Source organism: Podarcis vaucheri (assembly GCF_965113315.1).
Source record: "Podarcis vaucheri genome assembly, chromosome: 7".
Taxonomy (NCBI): Eukaryota; Metazoa; Chordata; class Lepidosauria; order Squamata; family Lacertidae; genus Podarcis; species Podarcis vaucheri.
In genome coordinates, this window is record NC_138765.1 from 49,358,215 (window position 1) to 49,365,933 (window position 7,719).

The window sequence follows — 7,719 nt, forward strand, 5'->3', positions numbered from 1 at the left end:
ATCTACTGAATTCCATCGGGGATCAAGAGCCCATGTGCAGCCTTTGTTTGGAGGCTGAATCAACTGGAAAGAGAAAACCAGTTGGAAAAGAGAGCTCCAGTTATATAAAAGAAGATGTGGGGGATGTGAACAGATAGGATTGACTGGTTAAAGCAGAAAACAAGAAAACATAGGCTGCCAAAAACAGGACTGCGCTCTTAGGTCACATCCACACTCTTTATTTAAAGCACTATTATACCACTTGAACAGTCATGAAGAATCCTGGGAAATGTAGTTTGTTAAGGATGCTGGGAATTACAGTTCTGTAAAGTCAGCACTAACAACAAACTTCAGTTCCCAGGATTCTCTGCAGCTGTTAAAGTGGTATAATGGCACGTGTATGATGTGGATGTGATCCTCGTGGCAGTGAAATAGTTCTGAATAGTAGTGCAGTTAGGTAAGTTTTAAACTCTGGACTTAATGGTCTTGGGTGGTACCTCACCTACTTCATACTAAGCAGAGCTTTAGACTTCTGTGCTGGTTGTACCATTCCACCTGAAGCTTAAAAAAAAAAGAGTGCTGCTCAGCTTCCATGGGGCGTTACCTTTTTATTTGTTGTGGCTATTGGGATTGGAAGGCTGTAGGGCAAGAGGTCAATAGTAGGTGAAGCCAGAGCAGGCACAGCCACAATGGCAGGCACCACCACAGCCAATGATAGGCAGAACCAATTAATTCTAGTTTAACCCCCATCCTCCTCTCTGCTGAGTTCTGTGAGGGCAACACCAAAAATAGGGATGAGGAAGCCAAAAGCCAGTGCCCTCTACACTGGTTGTAAGCAAGAAGAAAGTCAAGAAGGAGATAGAGCGTTGACAGGCAGTGCCTCACTCAATCTAATAGAGCAGCCTCTACTGCTTTTTATGTCCTGAGAAGAGCTACAATATACAATAGCACTATACCGTACACTTCTAAATGCCAGCTTTCAAGGAAGGCAATAGGGACAAACTGTTGCCTTCTTCCCTTGCTTATAAACTTCCCATAAGCACCTGGCTGGACACTGATGGAAGCAGAACGCAGGACTACACAAACCAGACTTCCCAGCCTGGTATTCTCCAAATGCTTTGGGCTACAACTCCTGTTGCCTCTTCATGGTCACTGCTGCCAGACAGTGGGCAGCTCATAGCAGCTGCCGCAGAGTATCCTGAACCCCTGGCCTACCAGGCAGCAAGTCAGTATGTCAAATCCCCAACCCAAGGTCAATCCACATGTCCAAAGTCCAAACCAAAGCATAGTCCTGCAGAGATCGTGGAGCATCCAAGCTGAGACCCATCAACCTCAGCAGTTGAGCAAACACAACACCTCAGCTCTGCTGCCCTTTTGTACTTTGCATGCTGACTGCAGCATCTGGGCTTGATGAGGTATGTGACCCTCGCCTGTTCCAAGCTTACTCCAGCTGAGGAATCACACACCTCCTCCCAGAACCAACAAGAACCAACTAGTGGGCCCACTTGGCCCACTAGTGAGCTGGGTTGTGGGCCCTTGCCTGCCTCAGCCTCTTGGAGCGCCTCACCCACTGCTCTGTATGCCCCATATTCATGGAAACAGGGGCTCCTCTGGTTCTGGTGATGGGCCCTGCTGCTCTGGTTCCTGTGCACTGACCCCCATCCCCTCGACATCCTCCATCACCCCATGAGTATTTCCCACACCAATCTCTCCTTCCCCATCCCCAGCATTCTGGTGTGTCTCAGTCCTGGCTACACCCCTCGCCAGAATCTTCTTCCTCCCCAGTGTCCGGCAAGTTCATAATAGAGAGCGGGTGAGGAGGAAGAGAGTCTTCCACCGCCAAGGCTTTCCACATGTAATGCACTGGCCTTGAGGTGTAGGCAGAGGGCAGAGCCACCCTGGGGGAAAAGAAAGTGGGGGTGAAGTGGAGCACAAGGAGGTTTTGCCTGCTGTGTCCCGTTGGTGTAGTGGTGGTGGAAATGCTCTGCAGGGGGGCACAAAAAATGGGAGGGTTGAGGAGGGTCAGTTGGGGGGGAGTGAGAACTGCCCCTATTTTCATCTGAGGAATGTTGGGGGGTATGTGCTGTACTATACAGTGGTAACTCTGGTTACATACTTAATTCGTTCTGGAGGTCCGTTCTTAACCTGAAACTGTTCTTAACCTGAAGCACCATTTTAGCTAATGAGGCTTCCCGCTGCTTCCGCGCCACCGCCACACAATTTCTGTTCTCATCTTGAAGCAAAGTTCTTAACCTGAGGTAATATTTCTGGGTTAGCGGAGTCTGTAACCTGAAGCGTATGTAACCTGAAGCGTATGTAACCCGAGGTACCACTGTACTGCATTTAAAAGTTTAAATGTTTATTTGACTGCCCTTGAATCTTCCCACCATTCTTGTCATCCTCTTTGATGGCCTAGGGAATGTGTGGAGAGATGAAAATTCATGTTGCACATTTTGTATTCCTTTACTTTTGTAATCTATTTTAAAACACACACAAAAAGATTGGTTTTTTTAAGAGAACGTATGTGTGAGAGTAGTGACAGTTCTTCAGTAGATACTCCAGAAGGGAACCAGTTCTCTCAACCCATTTCAGCCTAGGTTCAACTCCGGATTTGTGACAAAATGGGCTTTCATTGCCCTGATAGATGACCATCTTAGGGAAAGGGCAAATGTAATCCTTTTGTTCTTTGTTGATATCTCAAGAATTTTGATACCCTTGACCAGGGTACCTTCCTGGAGCATCTCTGTGAGTTATGAGTTAATGGCATTGTTTCACAGTGGTTTCACTCCAACTTAAGGGGCCAGGTTCAGAAAATAGTATGAAGGAGGATCAAGTGTCTTCCTTCTGGCATTTTCATTAGGATTTTCTTGGGGGGGGTGGATATCAACCTGAAGTAGAGAATGGAATTTAAGTTTAGGAAAATGAGAAACTGACAAATTTGCCCATCCTTACTTTCAGTTGAGTTTAGCCTCTGGTCCCTGCCTTTCAAACCAGAGTCCTGTTGTCAAAGGATGCTCTATTGTATAAACAAGTCCATATCATCTGCACCTCCCAGAATTATGATCCAGCTATCAGATAAGATATAATTTGTAGCAGAGCATTCTTCATGAAAAGAAAAGGCAAACCAGAGCTTAAGCAACTTTATTTTGAGTCAGAAACATTCTCCAAATCTTTTGGAATGTTTATTTAAGAGGAAACTCTGCTAGCAATTAGAAACTGAGCACAGCATTAACTAACGTTCCCGAATCAGATTTCTAGCATAACCCATAATATCTACCCTTAGCTATGCAGACCTCTTGATACTAACAACATAGTTTTCTCGGGAAGAACTCCTTAAAATTCCTTGGGATTTAGTTACATCCCTTTCTTGAGTAATAGAAAACAAAAACTTAGTCACTACCCTACAAACATTAGTGCTTTGGAGGGGGGAGAGTGATATAAACCACAGGTCAAGAGTTCAAGCCTGAAGCACAACTGGGAATGTTACATGTGTACATAATTGGTTCCAGACTCTGAGTGCTGGTTCAAAGTATATTTTCTTTCCTGCCCAACATCAACAGGTCTCATTTCCATTCATTTGGGATTCCAGACATTCACAGCAGCTGATACCCAACGAATCCAGCAAAATCAAATCTCTAGCTGCTAAAACAGCCAACAAAGCATTTTGTGTTGACACAAATTCTATTGGGTTGGTCATTGCAAAAATCAAGTGTCCGATTAACCATGGAAGCCTCCAGGCAACCTATTTGTTGAGCATTGCAAAAGCTTATGGGGAAGTTAGATTATATCCAATCTCTGTTGAGCATTCATTCCAAAATTGGCTTGTGGGGTGATTACACAACAATGAGCATTCATAGTGCTTTGCTTGCAGAGTGGCTATACATCTTTCCAGTACAGTGGTGCCCCGCAAGACGAATGCCTCGCAAGACGAAAAACCCGCTAGACGAAAGGGTTTTCCATTTTTCGATGCGCTTCGCAAGACCAATTTCCCTATGGGCTTGCTTCGCAAGACGTTTTCGTCTTGTGAGTCTTGCGGTTTTTTTCGCTTCCCCCCCCCCTTTTTCTAAGCCGCTAAGCCGCTAATAGCCTTTTAGCCGCTAAGCCGCTAAGCCGCTAAACCTTTAATAGCCGCTAAGCCTTTAATAGCCGCTAAGCCTTTAATAGCCGCTAAACCGCTAATAGGGAAGCGGGTGGCGCTGTGGGTAAAAGCCTCAGCGCCTAGGGCTTGCCGATCGAAAGGTCGCAGTTCGAATCCCCGCGGCAGGGTGCGCTCCCGCTGCTCGGTCCCAGCGCCTGCCAACCTAGCAGTTCAAAAGCACCCCCGGGTGCAAGTAGATAAATAGGGACCGCTTACCAGCGGGAAGGTAAACGGCGTTTCCGTGTGCTGCGCTGGCTCGCCAGATGCAGCTTGTCACGCTGGCCACATGACCCGGAAGTGTCTGCGGACAGCGCTGGCCCCCGGCCTCTTGAGTGAGATGGGCGCACAAACCCCAGAGTCTGTCAAGACTGGCCCGTTCGGGCAGGGGTACCTTTACCTTTACCTTTAAACCGCTAACAGCGCTAATCCGCTAAGCCGCTAATAGGGTTGCTTCGCAAGACGAAAAAACCGCCAGACGAAGAGACTCGCAGAACGGATTATTTTCGTCTTGCGAGGCACCACTGTAATCCTTTGTTTGTCTCATGCTTTTCAATGCGTTTCCCTGTCACTTTCCAAACCGCAAAAAGTCTGTTTGTGTATTTTAAGTGGCTGTGCCACTTTAATCCACTTTAATGATGCAAACCTACTTTATTTGTACACGATCAAATAGCTTCCACAAAAGTCAGCAGTTCGGAGGCTGCCTGCATTGCCAATGTAAAAGAGACTAGCTTTCTTGCAGTTGCACAGCAATAGCACGTAGTCAACAAGCACATAATGGGTGTGAACTATTGTTTACAATAGGTATGAAAAATTGTTAATTATTTAGCACATTAAAAATAGCAAATTTAAGAAAGAAGTAAAAAGGAAGGAAAACCAAAGGACGTAAACCCTTTAGGATAAAGTAATCATCAGTACATCCTAAAATTAAACATATAAGTTGATACAAGTTATCCAGACATTCACACAAAGTTGGTGTTTATAGCAAATATGTTCAAATTTAACAAAGGTGGTGAGGTCCTCAGACTACTGAGTAATAGAGAGTTAGTGTTTATCTTTACAGGCTCAAAGTGTAAGTCTCTTAGCTGCCATGAGGGCCCACAAAATCCACTTTTGTTATTCACAGTTAACATAATATATATACTATTTGATTATAAATAGAACCTCTAGGTCTGGTACTCCACAAATGGCAAAGATTTCTGCCTAACGCTCCCAATCAAGTTCTCTGTACTCATTCTGTGCAGATTTATGAGCTTGACTGGGTTAAATATATATACACAGATGCTTAGATGTGCATGGTTTAAAATGCTGTTTGTGCAACAAAACATGTTATAGTATAAACTTTTAAGGAAAGAAAATGGAAGCCGGTTGCTCATTGCTCATGTTGCTTTTAGGAGAGAGGCACATAGATATGTATCAAAGCGGCATGAGATCCATCAGAGGAAAGGCGGTGCATCTTAAAACCCTAAATTCTAATGAGCCTACACCCAGAGACATGAGATGAGTACTCAGGAGCTCAATCTGTCCCATTAGTTTTTGGTGCTTCTGAAAACACCGAGGATCCCATTACTTCGCTCTTGTTTTCCCCTGGTCCTGTTTTTAACCCAGTCCTGTGGACACAGGAACGCTGAGTTAGCTGCTAAAGGGGGCAGTTGTAGTCTGTACACCCAGCCCTGCATGGCATTCTGTACACACAGAATCACAAAAGCAAGCTGCACCCATCTCTTCCCGTGCTGAAGATCCCATTATGCTCATAAACTCATTTTAACCACAGTCTCGCTTTTTAAAGAAAATGTTAATATGAATCACATGTTAAGTCAGCTAGACTCCAAATGGCCAGCAGTCATATTTGAGCTCACTTAAAAGCAGCCTCAGCACATAAAACTCTCCAGGTGTCAAAAGATGATCAAATAAGCACACCCCAGAAAGCTGTAATTAAAACAAGGAACATGATCCAGCTAAGAGAGTCATAAAGCAACCTGGGGGGAAATGTATATGAATGAATGCATCAGAAAAGAATTTTTCAGCTGCGATAGTTGGCCATGCGATGCGCAGAGTTCTCATAACCTGAGGTTGCATATAATCTTAGATGGAAGTATAAAGTATGCTTGAGAAATGAGTGGTTCCAGTTTGAATGTGGAAGTTAAATGGAAGGAGAGAATGCAACAGACAGTATTGGCATTTTGGTCTGATTGCAAAGTTTCCTACAGACGACCTTGAGAACATCTAAAGTCACCTACAGATACCTCCTTCACCAGAGCATTTTGATCATTGTTTGTCCTATCTCTGCCTGGGACTCATGCAGATCTTTATAATAATACTATTTTTAAAATCCTTCCGAAGATGCATTGGCCTCAGAGTTAGGCATCCAGCATGTCCTTTTCCATTTACACAGTAGCTTAGACACAAACCAGGAGCACTAAGCACCAAGTACAATAAATCACACTCGAAGGACGTAAAACAATTTATCTGTCATTTTACATCACCAGTTAGAGGCATACATTTTTGTTTCCAGCTGAAAATCTCTATATGTACACACTGCTTAAATCAAAACTGCCGAGTGAATTTGGCCACGTTTTCTCGAAGAAAAAAATGTCTGCAAGCATTTTGGAGACGGGGTGAAAATCAGATTGTTAAACTGCATTTTGTTCCCATTTATAAAATGCTACAGTTTGACACTGTCATACATTTAGAAATTTGGGGGCTGATGGATTGAGGAAGGGACTCCCAATACTTTGCTGTCAACACTTTCCCAGCTTGTGAAGCAGTAAAACATGAACTCTATAACTCTACTGCCCTCTGCTGATACTTTGGGCATTTTTCTACCCTGTGCATATTAATAATAATAATTAAGCAAGAAACCTGATTTTTTAATATATATCAGTGTCTTGTGTTGCTAAAACATATCAAACCATAGTCTGATAAAATCAAAGCCGGACTCCACTATAAAATATATTAACATACTATACTGCAAAACTATTGATTTTTAAAGTGTAGGAAATGTTCAGATTGGGGTTTGAATGTAACTCTGAGAGTGAGAGAACTAGGCTGCACCCTCTGATACCACCTCTCTAAGTGTCCCTGCATTGCATTTAAACCTTGGGCATACAGCTAGTGTAATCAATAATGACTTTAGCAGTAATAATAATACTGCTGATTTAAATACAGTAATGATGATGATGATGCTTACTAGTAGGGGGCTGAAACTAAATATATCAGCGCACCCTCCCTCCCTGCAAGAATGCTCCTATTCAGAATTTGACTCAGCCATGTTTAACAGAGGCAGGTGCTTCAGATAGCAGTTTGCCAAAGTGCTCTCTGAAGTACCTTACCACCTCTGTTAAATCTCATAGCTGCTGTGTTTAACAAAGGGGTCCGTGTGCTTCAGACAGTGTTTTGGCAAAGCACTCTCTGAAGCACTTCCCTTCTCCTTTAAGCAGTTTTGGTGGTTCACCTGCCACCTGCCACTTTCCTGGGTCACAAACTGCAGCATGACAACAGCCTTACATTGTTATGTATATAGGATGGGGGGGAATAGGTTCATATTTTATGGACAACCAGTAACCACTAAACCTTACAATCCAGTTGTAAAAACAACATAAAGC